Genomic DNA, 22,638 nt, shown 5'->3' with positions numbered 1-22,638 from the left:
CCCAGTACTTCAGAATGTGACTGTATTTGGAGATAGGAGTTTATTAAGATAAAATGAGGTCATTAGGGTGTGTCCTCATCCAATACGACCGACGTCCTTACAAGAAGAGATCAGGACGTAGACGGTTAAGAGGGAAAGCCGTGTGGGGACAGAGGAAGACGACAGCCGTCTGCAGGTCGGGGAGGGAGGCCTAAGGGAAACCAGCCAATGCTTTGTCTAGACTCACAGCCTCCAGAATTGTGAGGGAATAAGCTTCCGTGTTTCAACTACCCAGTCTGTGGTCCTGTCTTACAGCAGCCCTAGCAAGCTATTGCGGTCAGTCTGTTAAGATCTGTGCCTTCTGCCTAAACATAAAAGTGGCCTCGGCCGGGTGCAGTGGCTCATGCCTGTAATCCCAGCACTCTGGGAGGCCGAGGCAGGAGAATCGCTCGAGGTCAGGAGTTCGAGACCAGCCTGAGCAAGAGCGAGAGCCCGCCTCTACTAAAAATAGAAATTATATGAACAGCTAAAAATACATATAGAAAAAATTAGCCGGGCACGGTGGCACATGCCTGTAGTCCCAGCCACTCGGGAGGCTGAGGCAGGAGGATCGCTTGAGCCCAGGAGTTTGAAGTTGCTGTGAGCTAGGCTGACGCCACGGGCATCAGAGCAAGACTCTGTCTCAAAAAATAAAATAAAAAATAAAAAATAAAAAAAAAATACTACTTCGTTGTCTTCTTGCATCCTTGCATTTGGTGTTGCCATTGAAAACTCTGATAACAATCTGATTCTTGTTTATTTTAGGTGATCTTCACTTTCTGGAAACTTGTAGAATTTTTTTTCTTTGTACTTGATGTTCATAGATATTATCATAATATGTGTAGGTGCAGATTTCCCATTCCTTTCACGTTTTACAATCCATTAGCCCTTTCAAATGGAAGTCTTCCCTCTGTTTTAAGTATAAGTAATTTATCTCCATTATTTCTCCAGATTACCTTCTTCTGTATACCTCCACTTTCCTTCCGGGCATTCTATTTCTAGATACCAGCACTTCTATTTCCATATCTACGAGCTTTATTATTTGTCTAGTTGTTTTCTATTTCTTTATACATTCCTGCTACTTTCTGAAAGAATTTCTCCACTTACCCTTCCACTTTATTAATTTATTTTTCAGTCGTATCTATTCTCTCCTACTTATCCCATCTATTTTTCTTTCCTTTAATTTATACTTTATATTTCCACTTTATGTTTATTATTTTGCCTTGTACTAGTGGCAAATTCCCTTATCACCTTAAGTATTTTATCTTATTTAAATTCTTAGTTCACCTCTTCTAATATTTCCATTTCAGAGGATACATGTACCCCTCCCAGATGTCAGTTATGTGGTCCCGAGAGCTTGTTTTTCCACGAGGATACCAGCTACCCTATTAAGCATAGAAGAGTTAGAGGAGACAGAATGAGTTTTTTTTTTTTGTTTTTTTTTTTTTTTTTTGAGACAGAGTCTCGCTCTGTCACCCGGGCTAGAGTGCTGTGGCATCAGCCTCGCTCACAGCAACCTCAAACTCCTAGGCTCAAGCATCCTCCTGCCTCAGCCTCCCGAGTAGCTGGGACTACAGGCATGTGCCACCATGCCCGGCTAATTTTTTCTATATATTTTTAGTTGTCCATATAATTCCTTTCTATTTTTAGTAGAGACAGGGTCTTGCTCTTGCTCAGGCTGGTCTCCAACTCCTGACCTCAAGCGATCCTCCTGCCTCGGCCTCCCAGAGTGCTAGGATTACAGGTGTGAGCTGCCGTGTCCAGCCCAGAATGAATCTTGATGTGAAAATTCCAGACATCACCAAACCACTGTAAATTACTCTGATGTGCAGCCAGCCTGTCAGATAGCTCCTCTCCTGCTCGGGACTCTACCTTCAGTCTTAAGGAGAAGACACATTGGAGGAAGCAGCCTCCCCAGGTTGTAATCCCTGAGCCCTGGGGGTCTGAAGGTGGGAGTAAGGTTAGCCCTGTGGTAAGCACCTGTTGTCATAGCTCCGCCCTCAGCAGAACTCTGCCAGGTTATGGCCCCAGGTCACCACTGGGGTGAAGGGGCAGGTGACGACTGTCCTGAGGCAAAGCCAGGAAAGACAAGGGCACAATGGAAAAAATTCCACTGCCACCTTGAGCCACCTCACTCCTCTGGCTGCAGCTGAAAAACAAACAAGTACACACAGTCTTCTGCCCCTCAGCGTGCTCCTAAAGTTTGCTTATTGGTATTTTTTTTTTAATTTCAGAATATTATGGGGGTATAATGCTTTGGTTACATATATTGCCTTTGCATGGCCAGAGTCAGAGCCATAAGCATATCCATCCTCCAGACAGTGCACACCACACCCAGTAGGTGTGAATTTATGTACCCCCCCACCTGCCCAACACCCCATAAATGTTGTTTCCATATGTGCACTTAAGTGTTGATCAATTAGTACCAATTGGATGGTGAGTACATGGGGTGCTTGTTTTTCCATTCTTGTGATACTTCACTTAGAAGAATGGGCTCCAGCTCCATCCACGATAATACAAGAAATATTAGTTCATCACTTATTTTATGACTGAGTAGTGCTCCATGGTATAGATATACCACATTTTATTAATCCACTTATAGGCTATACTACAAGGCTGTAGTAACCAAACACCATGGTACTGGCTCAAGAACAGAGACGTAGACCAATGGAACAGAACTGAGAACCCAGATAAAAAACCATCCTCATAGAGCCATCTGATTTTTGACAAAGCAAACAAAACCACACACTGGGGAAATCATCCCTCTTCAATAAATGGTGCAGGGAAAACTGGAGAGCCACGTGTAGAAGACTAAAACAGGATCCGCACCTCTCACCTCTCACAAACATCAACTCACGATGGATAACAGACTTAAACCTAAGGCGTGAGACCATAAGAATTCTAGAAGAAAATGTTGGGAAAGCTCTTATAGACATCGCCCAAGGCAAAGAATTTATGTTGGTTGGTTTTATTCATTCTTGTAATTCACATTTCCCTTCTGTTTCTTTATATTCTTTTCTCCACCATTAATTTGAGGAGGGAGGGCACCATCTTGGCGGGAAAGAGAAACTTTCCCACACAGGTTAAAGACAGCCATCTTCTCACAGTCTATAAATATGTGCAAAGTTGTTTGTTCACCTAGAATAATGTAGGTGAATTATTAAGTTAAATGATGATTCTACCCCACCCCCATCCCACATTCTCACTAGTATCGTCTCTTCTCTTCCATTCAAAAACCAGTCTCTAGAAAGTTCGCGTCCGTCAGCAGCCAACCCCGCGCCATGCACCCTCTGCCTCCCTGTCACAAGCTCCCCTCGCTGCATTCCTGATGGGATTCTGACAGGTTCTAGGATGTCAGACACGTTTATTAGCATTTGCTTTTCCCCTTAGCCTGCTAAGGATTGGCTAATTGAAATGACTTTAAAATATCTTTCAGTTACAATTAGTCACGAGCAGAAAGTTGCCCACGTGGCTTCTGCTATAATCTTCCTCTCGGATCCGTCTCAGACTGTCATTTCCTGGGGACTCGGCCTCAGGATTGGCCGAGCTCACTTAGCACAACTTGGTTCCCTCAGTTCGTACCCCATTAGCCGAATTCCTTCAGGGCCACACTCCCTCGCAATTAGCCTTGGAATGTCATGCGGAGCAAACAGCACCAGAGGGGTCAAGTTCTGATCCGTGCTCTTGCAGAGAATGAATGCATGACAATAGCAAAGTCATTTCATCTTCCTTAGTTTTTTTACCTACAAAATGGGGTGAAAGCTGGAAAAAGCTGACATAAATGATTGTCAACATTCCAAATTCTAAACCTCTGCGATTTAGTCTAAGGCTATCCACGTTCTACTTAAGCTTAAGAAATACACACACATTTCTGGAGATCTAGTTCAACATAATGTAGCTTTCTGATGACTCTTTCGAGTTATCCTTTTTCCTCCTTGTACAGTTCAGTGTATCTCATCTCTAGGAAAGTGGTGTAGATGGACATTCCACCTATAATTTCTTTCACCAGCACAAAAGCATATACTTAACAAATTAATCAAAGCCTTACCCAACTGCAAAAATATATTAAGATGATAAGTTCAAAGCTAGAGTTTTTATTATCATCACTCAGCGGTCCACTGGCTCTAACATAACCAGAAGCTACTATTGAAAACATCACTGTGACAAATCTCCCAGTATCATCTAGACCCACAGTCCCCAACCCCCGGGCCATGGCCGGGTACCAGACCATGGCCTGTTAGCACGTGGCCAGTGTATCACCGCTGAGCTCCCCACCACCTCCCCCACCCCACGACACTCCATCCCGCCACCCTCGGTCCATGGAAAAATTGTCTCCCGTGAAACCTGTCCCTGGTGCCAAAAGGTTGGGGACCACTGATCCAGACCACCACCTCTGGCCAGTTTGAAAATCCTAGGAAATATATGTCTTCATGTCTTCATTAAACCTTGATCAATGAATTAGAAATCAAGAGTATCCTACTTGCCTGGAAATGCTCTTGGAAAGGCATTGAATTATCCTGAAACTTCTTACAGAGGGTTTGGTGCAGTGCGAAGGATGACATTCGTTCCTATTTTAGTAAAGCCAGGGGCCTGTTTCAAACAGGACTGAGCCAAACTACTACACAAACTTCACCCTGCCAGGCTCTTAGCACAAAGCAAATACTGCTGCGATAGTGTATTTTTCAGCAGCATAATGCTTGTAGCTTCTGGAAGCTGCAGGACGGATTTCCTCAGCTCTCAGGAATGACTGGATCCGGACAGCACCAGTCCAGCACTTTCTTCAAAGTCAAGCAGGGAAGTCTCAGCCAGGCGGGTCCTGCAGAAACACTCAGCTCCTCTTCCCGAGTGATTCTTCAGGCCAACCCGTGGAATTTCACTACCAAAGACATTTTTACACGGTGCTCCAAAGTCCTACTATTTGTGTTATATTCTCTACCAGCTCGCAAAAATTAATAATCCCCTTGTGACTTTCTTAAATAAAATATGCACGCTCGCCATAATATTCCGAATGTCATTCTGATGGCTGCAATTTGTCAATTCCAGGATTGCTTCTACCTTTGTTTAAACATATCCTCCCTGCATGTGGCTACCTACGGCTACACACGTTTTAGGGTAGGCCGGGAGTCGGCAAACTTTTCCTAAAAAGCGCCAGAGAGTAAATCTTTCTGGCTTCGTGAGCTGAAGGGTCTTTGTCGTAACTATTCCACTCTGCCATTCAGAGAAGCAGCCACGGACAACCCACGTGAACGGACCTGGCCGTGCTCCGATGAAACTGTATTGACCACGTAGACCGTGAGCGGCTTCAGCCCATCAGCCGTTGCTGTCTCCTTGTCTTGGAGACCTTTCCATACCCAGCAGATCAGATAATATTGCATCTAATCTACAAATGGGTTGAGTTTTTTATTTAGCAAAGTACTGACCTCTCTCTAAAGACAGAGACAATGTTGTGTTTTTATTGTGACATCACCAAGCAGGGAGATATTCTAGATTTAGACTTTCACATAACTGTAAACACAGTTTTGCCAAAATACATAAGAGCCAGCATTTATTTAAGGCATAATAATTTATAAAGCTCTTTGATGTGCTTTATTTCATCTAACTATCAAAACAACTCTACGAGATAAATATTTTTTTTTTCTTTCCCTTTTGTAGCTGAGGAAACTACATAAAACTTCAATGATTCACTTGGAAATTGTCAGAGCCAGGAGTTGTTGAACCCGGGTCTGACACCACGACTGTATCGTCACTGTTCCAAAACTAAACACTAATAGCGAAATTAGCAGTCACGCTTTGAACAAGCCCAATGACATTGTTCAATGAGTCCTGAATCCAAGTGAAAATCCCATTCAGTCGACATTTCTTCATTTAATACATGAGGTTGCCGTGAGACACCGCAAATCAGTATATGCTATTGTGTATGTATGCATCTGATACTGTATCAACATTTTAAAATGAGATTGATTGTAATCACCTATTTTAGTAGATCTTTCCTGCTCCCTGGTGATAACCAATTTCTTTTTCTAAATATTAAATAACTATATTCTAACAATCCACTTTAGAATTTTTTGTCTAGAAGAGATTTCAGATGTGTTTGTCTATAGTTCTCCTAGACTATAGATTGGCATGGTTTGGCATGTCTCCAAGTATTCATAGTTAGTTGATAATCACTGAAATGATTCTGTTATCATATCTTCTAGTTTTTCTAGTACACAAAGTTAAACAGTATCTAGGCCTGGGACAGGACTAACCTCTCCAAACTTGAATCTCAATTTAATCGTAAGTGAAAACAAAATTTTATCTTTTGAAGACTGTCCTCCTTGAAGAAAAAAACGATGAGAGAAATTCAAATGGTTCTCTGGTTGGTTAACTTTATGCCATCCTCCCCAAATAGAAATGTCCTTCTTTTATTATTCTTATTACTATAAAGATAACTGTTTTAGAATTCTTACTATAAAGATAACTATTTCTGTGGTTTCATAATTTTTTAAAAAACCTCAGCTCACTGGCCATCCTTACTCCCCAGATCTGATTTTTATTGCCAGTGAAACTTTCATTATTCACCCTAAGATCTATATTTCTGCCCTTATCTTTTTAAAATATGCTGTACATCAATAAATCCAAGGACAACGGAGAAAACTGTTTTCTTCTCAGTAACCACTGTGTTTTTTCATAAAAATCAAATAAAGTTGTTCTTTTAGTTCCCCGTATATATGACACAATAACAATGCATTCAGCAGAAAAGGCTTATAACCCTCTCTGCCCCTCAAGTGCTATGTTCCCCTTGCACGAATCTCTAAACCTCTGAACGTCTCCTTGTCTTATTGGAGGCCTTCCAAAGTCAGACCCCAAGACAAGGATTCTTGTGCGAGTGGCTCATTTGCGGTGGGGACGGGAGGGGAGGGAGACCCCGGGAAGTACAATGAGCCGGGGAAGAGCGGGCAGGGACGGGAGTGTTGGGGACCTGCTGGCTGCTCAGGGCAGCTGGGGCTCCGTCCACCTCCAGCCCCACTCAGGACCATCCGAGACACTGTGGGACATGGCCCAGAATTGTCCCACCAAAGGGGGAAGAAGATGAGAATTTAACCACCAACTCCCGTCCCTCACTGATTCGGGGCAGCCCCTGAGGGGTCAGCTCGCACCAGCACTTGGACTTGCCCTGATGTCAACGGGCAGTGTCACACACAGGGACCCGGGACGCCGACCCCAAGTGAGAGAACCATCTGTCACCTCCCTCGCGAGAGAAAGGCACGTGGACGGGGTACGAGCAGCATTCGCTGTACTCGGTCTTCTTGCTTTTGGACGAGGATAAAAACATGTGCCTGAGCCACCTCGTGAAAAGCTTGAAAAGATTAATCACCACTAGCATGTATGTGCCGCTTTATAGTCCACAGAGCATTTTCAGAGGCATTTTATGACGCATTCCCCACGCACCCCGGCAAGGATGGGATACGCATGCATGATAATAACCGTCTCCATTCAACACATCGAAATCGGAGGCTCAGCGAGGTTGAACCATCCGCCTCCCACGGCACAGCTGGCAAGTAGCAAAGACAGATCCGAACCAGATCCACCAGCACCCCCAGGACGTGCTCTGCCACGTCGAGCCACCCCGAGCACGCAAGGGACAGCCACCCCTCGGGCGCGGTCCCACTAACAGAACAGCCCCGTGAGCAAAAATTCTTCCCGTTCATCAACTGTATGTGCGTGCATGTAGTTTTGTTAAAAAGCAATTAGTAAAATGCGTGAGTGGCACAGACGTGAGTCTTCCCGACGCTTCACCCCGGCGTGGCCGTCGGCACATGCGTGTGCCACCCTGCGATCGGCTGCTTTGGGACCACGTCATCGCACTGGGGAGGGGGCCGGGCAGAAGCTAAGTCCACCGAGGCACAGCCAAGGACAAAGTTCACAACTAAATGAAGAAGGGTGTACGGAGAGATCAAGAACTCCCCGTTGGTGTAGACTCAGTGTGCACAATCCTTGGCTCAATGGAGCTGATAAGAGAACATCAAATGAGCCCAGAGTCTCTGTAGCACCCTGGGCACCCGGGCGTTGAATGGAGCAAAAGGCTGACTTACCTTGGCTTCTGCCCAAGGAACGTCGTTCACCAGAGAAGGATCAGAAGTCACCTCCTAGGAAGCAAAGACCCGGGAGTAAGTTAGAAAGCACAGAGCCAGATACTTACCGAGCAAAATGTTTTTATTCACCTTGTGTATGTTACTGACTCGCTCTAAAATTACCCGCGCTCCTGCACACACAGGCAGTCTCTTTGGGGTTTTTCTCCAAATAATATCGGCCATTTACTTTTTACCCTGTGCAATTATTTCCCCTCATTTATTAGATGTCCTTACACCTGCCCACCATCCGCAGGCCTCCGGGTACAAGTTCAGAATTAAAGGCTACAATTACATGAAATGAAAGGCCAAAGAAAGTAACAGAAATGGAAATGAAGAATGCTTTTGATGGGCTCGTCACGAGACCAACTGCACATGGCCAAGAAGAAAAAAAAAATGAGCTTGAAGATATATTACAGAAGCTTCTCAAACTGAAAAAAGAATGGAATGAAAAGGAACAAAACATGGAAGAACTGTGGGATAATTTCCAAGGTATGAAATATATTAGGATACAAGAAGAAGAAGAAGAAGAAAACAGAGCAGAAAAATACTTAAGGTAATGATGGCTGAGAATTTTCCATAATTAATGGTGACACGGCCCAGCGTTCCTGAGAGAGTCCCCTGCCAGCAAGGGCTCTAGCTGTGCTGACCCAGGGACGCTGTCTCAGCCGGGGACGTGGACACAAACCCACATGACGGCTGCCCGGGGCCCGTGGAGGGAACGTCTCCCTACGAGGAGGAACATGAATTTAGCAGAACTATAGCCACCAGCGCCCTTGCTCTGGTCACCTTCAATCTCTAACGAGCTCCCGAGGCCAGACTCCCGGGTGCCCCATGGGACAGGGCCACAGGTGACGACTCAGGGTGGATGCGGCCCAGAGTCAGTTCACCTCTCTTTTCCTGCCACCTGTCTCGGAAGCTGGTGTTCCATCCCAGAGATGCCCGTACGAAACAACAGACATGTGACAGCTCCCGGCCACACTAGAATGTCCAGAAGGCAGTGACACGGAATTGCCACCACCTACAGAATCCAGGACACCACAGTTTGGTGCACAGATGTGGGGTGTCCAACGGCAAAGTGATCTGAGATTTCCTGGCCTCCCTGTGGCGGACTCACTTTTTCCAGCCACTTTCTACTAAGGCCAGAATGTTTCCTGGGTCCCCTCGGGGTCTCTAATTGCCCCGGTGGCTTCGGTAATTGCTCCGGACTCTTTCCCCAAAAGAGTAAACAATGATGTGTCCTTTCCGATTTCCCACATCCTCCCTGTCCACACTCTCCTCAAATAAGTATGTAGCAGACAAACACCCTTGCAATTTGCACGATGGAGAGTTCTTTTCCACATGGTGTCAACTCGGATATTTTTTGTTCATTTGTTGTAATAATCTAATTTTCCTTCTATTATGTATATTTCATTCAAGAAAACAGAGAGGCCGGGCACGGTGGCTCACGCCTGTCATCCCAGCACTCTGGGAGGCCGAGGAGGGAGGATCGATCGAGGTCAAGAGTTCGAGACCAGCCTGAGCAAGAGCGAGACCCCCGTCTCTACTAAAAATAGAAAGAAATTATGTGGACAGCTAAAATATATATATAGAAAAATCAGCTGGGGATGGTGGCGCATGCCTGTAGTCCCAGCTACTCAGGAGGCTGAGGCAGGAGGATCGCTGGAGCCCAGGAGTTTGAGGTTGCTGTGAGCAAGGCTGACGCCACGGCACTCTAGCCCAGGGGACAGAGCAAGACTCTGTCAATCAATCAATCAATCAATCAATCAATAATCTCTTTTGTCTGACTTCCCTCAAAGCGTACGACAGACTCCATCCTGCATTGCGCTTTCTCCGCGAGATTCGCTCCCTGATCTCCCGAATCCCGTCCCAAATTCCACCTCGCTCACCGCTCGCTTCCTTCGGAAATATTGCTAATGACTGCGGAGAGGTAAATATCAAATTCGACTTATTCTTTCCCACTCAGAGCATTTCCTTATTTCTGCACTTTCTGTCTAAAATAACCCTTCTGGAAATCATCCTAAAAGACCGTCATCCCTATTTTGATGTCTCTCACCCCTGGGGCTGCCCTCGAACTGTTTTTCTTCGGTGACCGGATCAGAAGTCCCCCCCCCACCCCCGCCCGGCTAATTATATCATCTGGGAAGCGGACGAGGCGGTGGGGGTGGGGGGCAAAGCCATTCTTGCTAATTTGGCGTCGGCTACTGCATGGCCACTGTGCAGAGAGGCTAAGTCTTCCCTGGACGTGGACCAGAAAGAAATGAGAGGGAGGACGAACGCGACCAAGACAAACAGGCTGCTATTCCTGGACACATAAAAATATACCTTTGGAAGTGGTTAAGCGAGGAAAAAATACTTTTTAACTCCCACCACAACATGTGTCAGTCTAATTTCTTCCTGAGTAAACAGTTCTCCGTTGGAGAAGTTTCTCAGCTAAATGGCCTTTTGTTTGTTGCCAAGGTTATCTATCCCTGCGGATTGTCACCCCTGGTCACTCGGCTCCTCCGGGTTTAAGGCAAAGGCATCAGACGCGCCCACGTCATCCCTTCGTTTTAAGAGAAGGGGGAACAGGGACAAGTCACAAGACACTTAAGGGCTGGGAAACTTCCTAGCCTGCGTTTTCTTTCTCAGGAGCCGGCTCACCCCACCCGAGCCTTTATTCATGTGGGATACAATGTTATTTCATTTTCCTCTGGTCGTCTTACATCCCTGGAGAGAGCTTGACTCATGATATAATTATACACCCGGCCAGTTCCCACTGAGAGCCCCCAGACTGCCGCTGGCTGTCCCCGCCGGTCCTTCCATCCCGATGTCAAAGGGAGCAGAGCTCTGCCGGGAGCAGAGCGACACTTTTTTGCGAAACAGCTAATCATTAGGTTCTCAGAGAGCCCTTTGCAGCGACTGTTCCCTTTCCTCCTCCGAGGGGGACGCTGAGCCCGGGGGGTCAGTGACTCACTGCAGAACCAGCCCCCTCTGTGGTCGGCTGGTTTGTAAAATGTTGTCGGTTTGTAAAATGTTTCCTGGAGGAAAGAGTCTCAAATGTTCTGGTATTAAGACTTATTCTACAGAAAATATGAATAGCGCCATCAGAGTTGTGTACAGCAGAGTCTTGTCTAAGGCCACCTTGGGGACAACGGTGACAGCCCCTCGTAATCAAGGGCTTGTTACCTGCCCTTTCGTGACCCTTGTCCTGAACGAAGATGCTCAGGGCTGCAGAATCCCAGCTCGACGGGGTCATGGAGAAATCACCGTGTGTAGCTGCTCGATTTCAGATAAGTAAATGCTGTCTCATTTTAGCAATTATTTCTCAGACTGGAAGCTCCTCAGCCAAACCGTTTGAGAGCCACACGACTGCTCTTATAGCAATGCCTTTTTTTCATTCTCGTGCCTACCACAGATCCAGATGTTTCCACTGCATCTATTTTTTCCTGGTCTTCAAGGCTTTAAGGCTCATGTCAAATCTCACTTTCTCAGAGAAGCTTTTCCTGATCCTCTAATCCGATTTACATGTCCCCTGTCATTTGTTTAAACCATAGCACCCAGTTCTCTCTCCGTAGCTCTCACGATAATTTGTAATTATATATCCTACGTGATTAAAGTATGCTTCTTTAGCCTAGTTTGCAAATGTATATATGTAGAAAAAATTAGCCGGGCATGGTGGCGCATGCCTGTAGTCCCAGCTACTCGGGAGGCCGAGGCAGGAGGATCGCTTGAGCCCAGGAGTTTGAGGTTGCTGTGAGCGAGGCTGACGCCACGGCACTCACTCTAGCCCGGGTGACAGAGCGAGACTCTGTCTCAAAAAAAAACAAAAAAAACAAATCATAAAAAAAGAAAGAGGGGATACCAGAAAAGTCATTTATAGGCACGTTATAGGCAACTTTTTATATTTCTGTATTTCCAGTTTTCTAAAGCTAATATGTGCTGTTTGTAATACCAAAGCAAAATAAAAAAATTACAAAACAGCCAGCAAACAGCTGTCCTTCACGCAGCGTGATCTGACAGTCACCGTACAGATGTGGTGGCCCAGGTCCACGGAAAGACGCCGTCCTCAGAACAGCCCCCGGGGGCAACGGCCACAGACCAGAGAGAGAAGAGAGTCACTTGAGACGCAGGGGGGCCCTGGTGGGGTGGGGACTTCAGAGGAACCGAAGCTGCCAGGAAAGAAACAACAGAATGGCTTCCACCTAAAAGTCAGGCAGGCAAACAAAGAAGTTGAAACCGGTAGGTTCTCTAACGAGGACGGGATCACTTCTTTAAAAAGGCCACCCTGGGTTAAGGCAGACTGAACTCAGCGTTCCATGTTTCTATAGCTTAAAAGGATACCCACGAGGCCCGTTTTGTGGCGTTTGTCTGGAGGGAGCGGAAGAGATTTATACCCTTGGGGCCCGGAAGAAGACAGACAAAACAGTACCTGAGGGCTTTTTATGTGTTTCTGCCCTACACCCCCTTACATTCATTGTTTTTTTTGGGGGGGGGAAGGTGGATTGAAAGGTTAGATCCAGAAGGTGAAGGAGGACAAGTGAGACTCGGAACACAAGTGGCCAAACTGGTTCCAACGTCCCAGTGACAGGTCTCAGCTCCGAAGCAACAAAGCGAAACTCTCCGCCCCCCCCAACACCTCCACAGAAAACCGCAGGATGGTTTTGGCTGAAAGAACACTCGATTTTGTACCACTCGGGTCTCCAACTATTCAGGTTATTGAGTATGAAATGTCTGATTTCCTTAAGTACTAAGTTGGACAGTCGGTATCTCTGACGTTTCACTTGGACACTTCTTGTATTATTTTTATTGTGAAGCTACATCCTCCGTCTTCCTAAGGCACGTCTTGGCCTGTGATTATCTTTCAAAAAAATTTTTAGAGACATTTTTGGGAAACCATAGATAGGTCAAAAGTGTGCGTTACTTTCGAATATGAGTTCCGTCGTGGAAGCAATGCAGCGCAGACAGCTTGAAATATCAACGACGTGTTTGGGAAGGATGAACGCGCAATATGTGGGTGGCTTGAGAAGTTCCGTTCTGCAAATTTTCATCTTGAAAATGAGCCACGTGGGCGACCTGAGACCAAGGTGGATAATGATGGGCTGAAAGCTGTAGTGGAAGCGAATCCATCTCAGCCTACACGGGAATTAGCAGCCAGGTTTGACGTTACTAGTCCAACACTATTGACCATTTGGAACAAGCGGGCAAGGGAAGGAACCTAGATAGACGGGTTCTGCGTGAATTAAACAAGTGTCCGAAGAGAAATCCTCTCGAAGCTTTTCCTCTCTTTGCATTCACAACATAAAGGTGAACCGTTTCTACACTGTATTGTTGTGTGTGATGAAAAATGGACGCTTTTCGCCAATCACAAGCATTCGGCACAACAATCAGATAAAGGCCACACCTGAGTGGCTGTCAGGCAGCAGGCGACACGAGACTCCAAGGGAAAGAAGAGGATTGAACATTCGAGGCATCCCGGACGCCACAGAAAAATGACCAAGTCTCAGGAAGTGCATCCCTATGGCAACTCACCCCTCTGCATTGACAATAGTCACCGTCCACGATCTGGGTGGCAAAGCCGCCTGTTCCTGCGATAAGAACGAATCCTGCCCGAGTGTGAAGTGGGAATTCAGACCTGTCACCACGTGGGCTCCGCTGTCTTCTCACCACGCTCACTTGCTGCCCACTTTTCACCCAGTATCATCCATACTTTTTCTGTCTTTATGCAAAACCCTCAGCTCTAGAGCGTCTCATTCTGTCCCAAGAGGGAAGGAGATTTCTCAGGATTTTTGCGAGAGGACAGGAGTCTCCGCGGGTCTCAGAAATCCCAGGAGGTCGCCGGGTCCGGGGATCCCTGACAACCAGCTTTGCATCTGCTTATACCTCACTGCAGTCACCGTGCACGTTTGTGTGAGATTCCACGGTGTCTGTTTTCAGATCTTACCTTGGTTTTTGGCCCCTGGAATATATTTCACATATTGACTCACAAAAGGGGAGTAAGAAGACAAAGAAAGAAAAGGGAAAGAGGAAGGAAAGGAAGGAGAAGGAAGAGAAAAAAGAAAACAGTTCAAGTAGCCTAAATTACCTTTTACCTTGGTTAATCTCAAGGTTGATCACCAAGGGCAGAACTGATGGTGATGATGATGAAGAGGAGGAGGAAGAGAGGGTGGGCAGGAGGCAGGTCTATTTCTAAGCTGCTTACCAGGTACTGCAGGCAAAGCCTTAGGCAACCACTAAGTGGAATTATTATCATGACGAATCCACTATGAAAGTCTTAAAACTGCCCTACTTAAAAATAAACCACTACAGAGATTGCTGCTCCGTCCTTCCCCAGCTAAACATGCACCTTTCTGACTTCAGGGGTGCCCACGCTATCCTGTGACCTAAAGGAAAACCCGCGTCTTGCCCTGCCTACGGACGACTTCTGTATCACTTCTACAACTAGAAGCTGAAATTTTGGAGAAACTTTTATAAGTTTCAATTCATTTAGACCAGCATATGAGTCTCCACTACTCAGAAATAGGTTAAAACCGAAGTTAAACGTGTTGATAACTATGGTTTTCTTTAACCCTGTTATAAGTTAAGCTTCAACTTAAAATTAATGTACCTGATCTTTGGGTTTTTTTGTTTGTTTGGTTTTTGTTTTTGTTTTTGTTTTTTTGAGACAGAGTCTCACTCTGTCGCCCAGGCTAGAGTGCCATGGCGTCAGCCTCGCTCACAGCAACCTCAAACTCATGGGCTTAAGCAATCCTCCTGCCTCAGCCTCCCGAGTAGCTGGGACTACAGGCATGCGCCACCATGTTCGGCTAACTTTTTCTATATATATTTTTAGTTGTCCATATAATTTCTTTCTATTTCTAGTAGAGACGGGGTCTCGCTCTTGGTCAGGCTGGCCTCGAACTCCTGACCTCGAGTGATCCTCCCGCCTCGGCCTCCCAGAGGGCTAGGATTACAGGCGTGAACCACCGCGCCAGGCCTGTACCTGATCTTTGAATACCTTTTGGTTTTTCCACAAAAAACAAAAGATTCAACTTGGTTAAGCAGTCTAACTAGCTTAACTAGTATTTCCTTCTTGCGTAATCTCTGGTGTTTAAAATCTCAGGGACAAATGACACTGAATAAAATGTGGGAAAAGCCCAGGAGGCCCGGGAACCCCTGTCATAACTCGAGTCAGTCCTGGGCTCCAAACTCGTTCCCTCGTAAGGAAACAGCTTTTCAGAACACAGAAATTGGCTATTTACCCTTCAAATTTATTCTGTTTTATTGACCTGAACGTGGAAGCAAAAAAAAAAAAAAAAAAAAAAACGCAACCACGAAAACTTTTAACTCTGTGGATCCGTGTTGTCCCAATTTTGGGCACTCCACCTAACATGCCAGTATCCACCAAGAAAAAGGGCAGTAAGGAGAAAAACGAGAACACATTAAAAAAAGAAAATATCTCTCTGCAAGCAATCCCTTTACTTAGTAGAAGCCACAGCTTTATGACTTTTTCAGCGGAGACAGAAGTGTATTTTTTAATTCTCTCGTTCCTTCGGGGCATTCAAACCACCCTCTAATGCAGTGGGCTGTCAATCAGTCATAAAAAGCTTAATGGACGACGACACAGATGACAAGAATATGATCTATAACGGCGTTTTTAAACCGTAGACTAATTCTTCATTCTCCAAACCCCTCGTAGCAGAAAGAGCCTGCTGCAAAACCAGGAAGAGTTAATGTCCTAGAAAGGAGAGGGGACTCTTTGTGTTGGTGTCCGGCCTCCCAGCCCCTCCGAGCCAAACACAGCGCACAATCTGTGTTTGTGAGGCAGCTCATCTACCAGTTCACCAAAGCCCTGCAAATTCAAGGAAACCTGTGTTTATGGAAATCTGGCGTTTCTGTACAGTTTTGAATGAGGCCTAAATAGAGCGGTTCATCTCATTTTGAAACGAATGATTCCGGCCAAGCGGTTTTCCAACGCTGGGTCCTTCTGGCTCAGTCAGCATTTAGGAATTCATTTATGAGCTGGGTTAGTCGGAGACTCTGGAATTCAAATTTATGTCTGCGACTCGCCCCTTTTCTCCTGATAGGTCTACCGAAAAAGAGAATTGTAATCAATTTAGCAAACCCAGACTTCAGGAAATTTTCATATCCCAAAAAAGTTGTTCTGGTTTGGACGGTTGTCCCATTTCTGAAGCCGCCCCCTCCCCCCTTCACCGCCTGCTAAGCGCCGGAATTCGCCTCCCTCAATAGACTTGCCAGTGGTTTATAGAACGGCAGAACATATGTGTGGTTTGTCACCCCAGACACTTTCTGTACAGACCTGTTTGTTTCTTGATAGAAGTAGCAAAGGCTCTGATAATTATTCATCCAATTTGTTTTAAAGATTTATCTGCTCAGTAATGTTGTGTGTGTGTGTGTGTGTGTGTGTGTGTGTGTGTGTGTTTGTGTGTGTGTTTCCCTCGGCCCTATAAACCCACGCTTTACTTTTTTGCAAGGCAAACATCAAGATCGAGCAGCCTTTTCAATGTAACCATAAATTTACTACTTTTTAAAAAAATCTTCCTTTGAAGGAGTCATCAAATAAATTAGCAAAGCTGGAAACGTGCCTCTAGTTTGTGTTGGCTTTGGGTTTTAGGGAGTTACTTAATAAACAAAAGTCAGTGAATTCAAACAGCAACAAAGCAATTTCAATGATTAATCAAGTGCTAAAACTAGTTTAACCTCTCCTGTTTTACAAACTCTATATCACCCTGACTAAACTAATAGAGGAGTAAGACAGCCATCTGGAAATCTCATCTGAAATATTAGATTGGGAATCTAAAATTCAGCCAAATAGTATGGCTTGTAGGGATATCCTGTCGGATAATAAATTGCATTAATCTTACTTAAATTTTCCATCTAAATCATGTCCTGAGGCCCTATTACTCTGAGGAAACTATGCCTTACTTTAAATGCATTGTGCTACTGAAAACGATATTAAAAAGAAGGGGGAGGCGGGAGAAGTTTTTTTTTTTCTCCTGCCTGGTTTTTCCAACATTAAAAAATCCACGTGAAACCTTCTAATTCTTCTGGAAGAGCCAACATCCACTCCAGTGTGCACTAGCTCTTTCCAGTCACCCACCGGAAACAGTATCAATCACAGAACATTCAGGAACTTTTCTCTAATTTATCTATTTCTTCCCATCTGTGAACTCTGAGTCACGGTGGCTTATGGCTAACTTTTGTTTGTTTGTTTGGGTTTTTGTTGTTGTTGTTATTGTTTTGTTTTTAGTTGGTGGGAAGGGAGCATCCTTTTCTTAGCCTCTTTTTGACTTTTGCATACACAGAACTGCAACCCGTGCCTTTCCTGAAGATTCTATGACCTTCTTTTCTTCTTTCATTTTTTTCATGGACAACATTCTAATCTGCTTAAATGCTTCAACTATTTGAAAACTTGCCAAGAAGGGGGAAAAAAAAAAAAAAAAACATTGTGGCTTTCCTAGAGCTTCAGGAAAGGACTCCGCGGGCCCTGAAGCCCCTCCCAGCTCTGTGCCCCTATTTGCCGCCGGCTGTATATGCTGTGAGTACCGACTGTATACGCTGTGAGTACCAACTGTATACACCGTGAGTACCGAGTGCACGAGAAGGTGTTAGAATAATGTTGACTCAAAGTTAAAACCACAAACCCTCGGAAATGCTGAGTCGTCCCTGCTGGCTCAGAACATCTGCTCTGCTAGGATTCGGAGAGAGAGGGGATTTTGGGGACGGAGCCCCACTGTTTCCCAACACCCCTGAAAACAGCTGAGCAGAGAAAACGGGCGGACGGCTGTCCCACGCTTGGTGCCATGTGTCAGGGGCTCCACTGCCTTCCACGTCCGTCCCCAGCTGGGTCCCCAAAGCCCTTCAGAGCAGGTGTCACTACTGTCACCTGCAGAGGAGGAAGCAGCTGTGATCGGGTCACCCACCCACCCGTGGTGACAGGACCACCGGGAAGGGATAAGACCAGGACCCGAGCTGGGGTCCCGAGTCCTCTGTCACGTCAAACCACTGCTGCGTGGGATGAAGTGGATTCCCACCCCGTCCTCTGCAGAACAGATGTCCCCGACGCTCCTCAAACCCGTCTTGTCACACCCAGGTGCAGTGGCGGCGGCACCATGAACTCGGCCATCCAAGCCAGAAACCTCATGGTCATCCCAGCCTCTTCCCTCTCACTCAGTCTCATTGAAACGAGAGAAGCTCTCGTGCCTTCATTTACCCACCGCCCCTCCGCATTCTCCCCGCCACCACCCCGGCCGGGTCCCCAGAGCCTCCCACCGAGCAGTCCCTTCACTGTGACTGGCCCAGCCCCACCTACCCTTCCCCACGCTCTCGCCAGGGCAGTTGTCCCCAAGCCCCACCGAGCAGCTGCTCCCACGACGACAACTCAGCCCCTGCCTGTGGCCCCAGGGGCATGACCCACCCGGATCCGCCCAGCTCAGCCCCACAACCCAGCGGTTCACGGACTGCGCCGTCGCAGCCAACGCCAGGTAGCTGCAGGTGTCCGAGTGTCCCTTCCACCCGTAAGGGCCTTTCCGACGGGCACCCTCTCCACCGGCCACCACGCACGGACTTCTGTATCGGAGGGGTCTGATGCCGCCTCTGTGGCTCCGCTGTGCCCCCGCTGTCCCCACCGCCCTCCTCAAGGCCAAGTCGGTCTGAGCTCCGGGTTCCCACAGCCCCTGTGCACCCCACCAGCCCCGCACTCGTCACAGCGGGTCGCAGTGACCCATTTGCAGCCTGTCTGTCATGTGGCCACACTGACGTCCTCCGGAGCAGGACGGTTCTTGTTCAGTCTCCTCCACCGGCACCTGACCCAGCGCCCGCCGGGGCAAACGCTCCCTAGACGCCTGCAGGACCCGGCGTGGCTTCTGCTTCCCTTCTACTGTCTTTCCCTAAAGCTCCTGGGTGATTCAGGGAGATTGTAGTATTCTTTTTCCTGAGGGAATTTTAGCTGAACTGCTCTATCTCGTGGTTTCATTTCCCTTCCGATTCCCACAACTCATTGCTCATTGCTCCTTCCTCCTTCACGTCCCATCTGACCCTCCTGGGCCAACTAGGACCCTCTGTCTCCTCCTTTCTCCTCACCACAACCTTGAGTCCTTCCATCCGCTGGTCCAGCCCTTGTCTCCCTTGTTTCCCTGCTCCCCTGACCAACTCCACCCACCCAGCCCAGTCATTCCAGCCCTCTTGGAGCTCAGCTCCGTTTGCTTGGGGGCTTGTTTCTGGGTTCCTGCCACCCGTGGGGTCGAGCATCTCTGGGAGCTCGTTCAGCTGCCTCAGCCTGGACACTCTGTGAGGGCAGGAACCAAACGGCAGCCCGAGTCCCCAACATGCCCATCTTCGAGGCATAGGTGACCCCGTAAGTGACTAAGACCAACCCCAGAAAACACTCTGCTGGTTTTAGTCCCAGAAAACTCCCGGGCCGCCTGTGTCAGAGCCGTGTGAAGTGGAAATACTGCAGATGGCCAGTGTAGACGCAGCGTCTGCCCAGCCACCACTGGGCCCTGCGGGTGGAGCATTCCTCAGAGCCTGCCGTCCACGACTCGGTTTCAAAGAGCCGCTCTCAGGACATTCTTTGAGGTTACGTGCCCCACGGAAATAAATAACGGCCCGGTTTATGGTAAAGGCCGAAGTGAAAAAGGGCGGTGTCATTATTGCCGTAAGTGCCCACAAAAGATGTTTATTATTCCACACAGACACGGCCACAAACACACAACTCATCACTAATAAACTCATTTATTTCCACATAAAGTTGCACAACGTTGTGCAATTCAGCAGAAGGCTCGGAAATGTCAGCAATTCAGACCAAGACTATTTGTCAACAAAACCAACCCATTTCACCGGCTTCAGCAAACCACTGCTGCAAGAAGTGGCTTTTTTTTTTTTTTTCATAGAAGAAAATTGTCACACATAACCTTAAATAGAAAGGACAAATGCTCACAACCCCACAGACAAGACAAACAAGCTGAGGTAACATTGAAGGGAAACTCGGAGGCTGGAAGGTGGAGAGAGAAGACGCCATTTTGTTGCCTGAGGTGTCCAGACCACCATTTTGTCTGTTACTAAAGGGGGAAAAAAAAAAAATCAAAGAAAAATTAAAGAGGAAAAAAAAAAGACTCTTCTCACCTATGACAAAATGGTTGTTTAAAGAAACCTTAAATTTTTTAACGTCTTGTACACCCTTATTGTGGCCCTTGTACACACCAGATACTGTGTCAGGTACTCAGCACAAAATAAAATAAAATGAAGCCAAGCCAAGCTCACAGACTAGGAGAAAGAAACACAGGCCTGGATCACAATGACACAAGATGACTGATTGTGACAGAGATATGACATCGGGAATTACAAGCTCAGAGAAGAGGCATTTCTAGTTTGCCTCTGGCAGACTTTTTACTCATGTCAGCCTGTCTGCCTAATTTTTTATTCTTACACGATAATCTTTATAGATCTTGAAAGTAAATACCTAAGACCATTTGAGGGGGAAAATATATATGAAAAGCAAATAATTGTTGCTATGACTCAAAGAGAAACAAGGTCATACCTGGAAGGAAGAAGCCACGAAATAAAGCCAGAGAAGGTGGGGGAAAGAGACACCCGGGGGGCTGTCATTTCACCGAGGTAACGAGAATTCAAGCGTCAGTACAATCAGAGCTGCGTCGAACTTGAACAAAACCTGAGACAAGAAGTAGGAGCATCTTCTCAACTGGATTCTCTCCCTTCCCCACATTTGCCTGAATTTTTTTTCTTTTATTTATTTATACACCTTACTCTAAGCTAGTATTCTTGAGGGCACTTAGGAAGAAAATCTCACATTTCCTACCCTTCTAGGGCTCCCAGCTGAGTTGGGGACACAAGGCCAGGCAGGGTGAGCATCAGTGTGACACAAACATGACCCTGGGAGTCAAGGACCAGGACAGACCAGAGATGTCCGTGAGAAGGAGGTCGACAGGAACAACATGAGCAGAAAGACTTGGGGGTCAGAACTAGCAAAGTTTGGAAGACTGTAAAAAGTTGAAATTCAGTCTACTAGAAGCAGAATTCTTGTTGAGGACGAGTGAACATCTGAAGTTGCTAAGGCACGTGGGGCAGACTGAGAAGATCGCGGAAAGACAGACAAAGAAAGAGACTTTGGCAGGTAGATCCTCTTTGTCCCCAGACTTAATAACCACCGGTGTGCAGCACTATTCTGACTGGTTGCAGAAACGATCAAATGTGGATGTTCGTATTTTCCAAAACTAGATTATGATCGGAGCTGGTACTTTATGATAATAATTTATTCCTGTTAAATAGTTTCCTATAAACGAGAAAGGAGATATACAAGACCTAAAAAGAGACGCTTCGAGATGCAAATATGGTTTTTTCCAATGTTTCCACTTCTTTCAGGTATCTAGAGGACTTGGGTTTGAGGACCTTGTGAGTCAGGTATGTTTAGGGCGTTCAGTCATGGCTATAGCTCTTCTCTTCCTGGACTGCCGCACACCCTCTAACACTTGGCATTGCATCAGAGTTGTGTTCAGCACGGTGCAGGGTCAGAGCAGTGGGGACAGAGTTTAGGAAGCTAGACTCCCTTCTGCCCCCATGGCATGGAGAAGTCACCGTCTCTCTGAATCCAGCTCCCCATTTGCAAAACAAAAGGGTTAAGCAAGTAACAGCTCAGTATCTCTCAGATCTAAAGTTCCACCATGAACAGTGCCATCGGAGAATGAACTAAATCTTCCCGGCCCCAGATTACATTGCAAAAGTCACATTTTAATGAACCCTGCTATCAACATGTTTACTTGTCATGTGTCTCTTGCACGTAAAATTAGGGTGCAGACTGTGCCCCCTACAAATTGGGTCTTTTAAGCTTCCCAGATGTTTAGATTCCAAGTAAACAATAGTAGATAGTTTGAAAATGACAGCAGAAAATCGTCACTCGAGGGGAAGAAGCTGAGCTTCCTAAACCACAGAATGAGGAGAATGAGCTCTCTTCAAACGCCCTGGGGCAGGCGGCCCCAACCCAGACGGGGCAGCGTGGGTCTGCCGGAGCTCTGTGTGCCCGCAGGTGATCAGCGTGGACAGTCTCAGGGAGGGAGATAAGCTCAAGATATATGATCTGCTTTCCTGCCAAGAGCAATTTGCTTGACAAGCCTCCTGCTTATAAAGCACTGAGGCATTCTTTTCTGCATTAATAAGCTTTGGTCTTTGTAAATGAACTGTATCTGCAGTGGGAAAGGAAAAAAAAAATTGAACAATTTGATTTTTAAAAGCTAGATAGATAGTGAGCATATTTATAAGTTTCCCAGTGAAAGGAAATGAAAATCAGTTGTAGTCTTCAAATATCTGATCCACATGCAGGAAATTTTGATCTTTACGGGGATCAAAATAATTCAACTCTTACAAATACATGTTTTAATATTTTAAAAAGCATTGGTGATCCTACTCGTCCTTGATCCTCACAACAACCCTATGAAGTAAGCAGGGAAGGAATTACTCCCATTTTACAGATGAGGAAATAAGTTCACAAATCTTAAAAGATTTGCTCAAGACCCCA

The 22,638-nt window shown here is 46.3% G+C and overlaps 1 long non-coding RNA gene across 1 annotated transcript in view; it reads right to left on the bottom strand.

The window, feature by feature from the left end:
• Positions 1-22,638, bottom strand: part of LOC123627436 — a 52,353-nt gene that overhangs the window by 2,391 nt on the left and 27,324 nt on the right. The window contains exon 2 of the long non-coding RNA XR_006731288.1: positions 8,094-8,147. This is a non-coding gene — a long non-coding RNA (uncharacterized LOC123627436). The remainder of the gene's footprint in view (positions 1-8,093; positions 8,148-22,638) is intronic.

Source organism: Lemur catta, chromosome 25 (genome assembly GCF_020740605.2).
Source record: "Lemur catta isolate mLemCat1 chromosome 25, mLemCat1.pri, whole genome shotgun sequence".
Taxonomy (NCBI): Eukaryota; Metazoa; Chordata; class Mammalia; order Primates; family Lemuridae; genus Lemur; species Lemur catta.
This window is presented reverse-complemented; position numbering and strand designations above follow the sequence as displayed.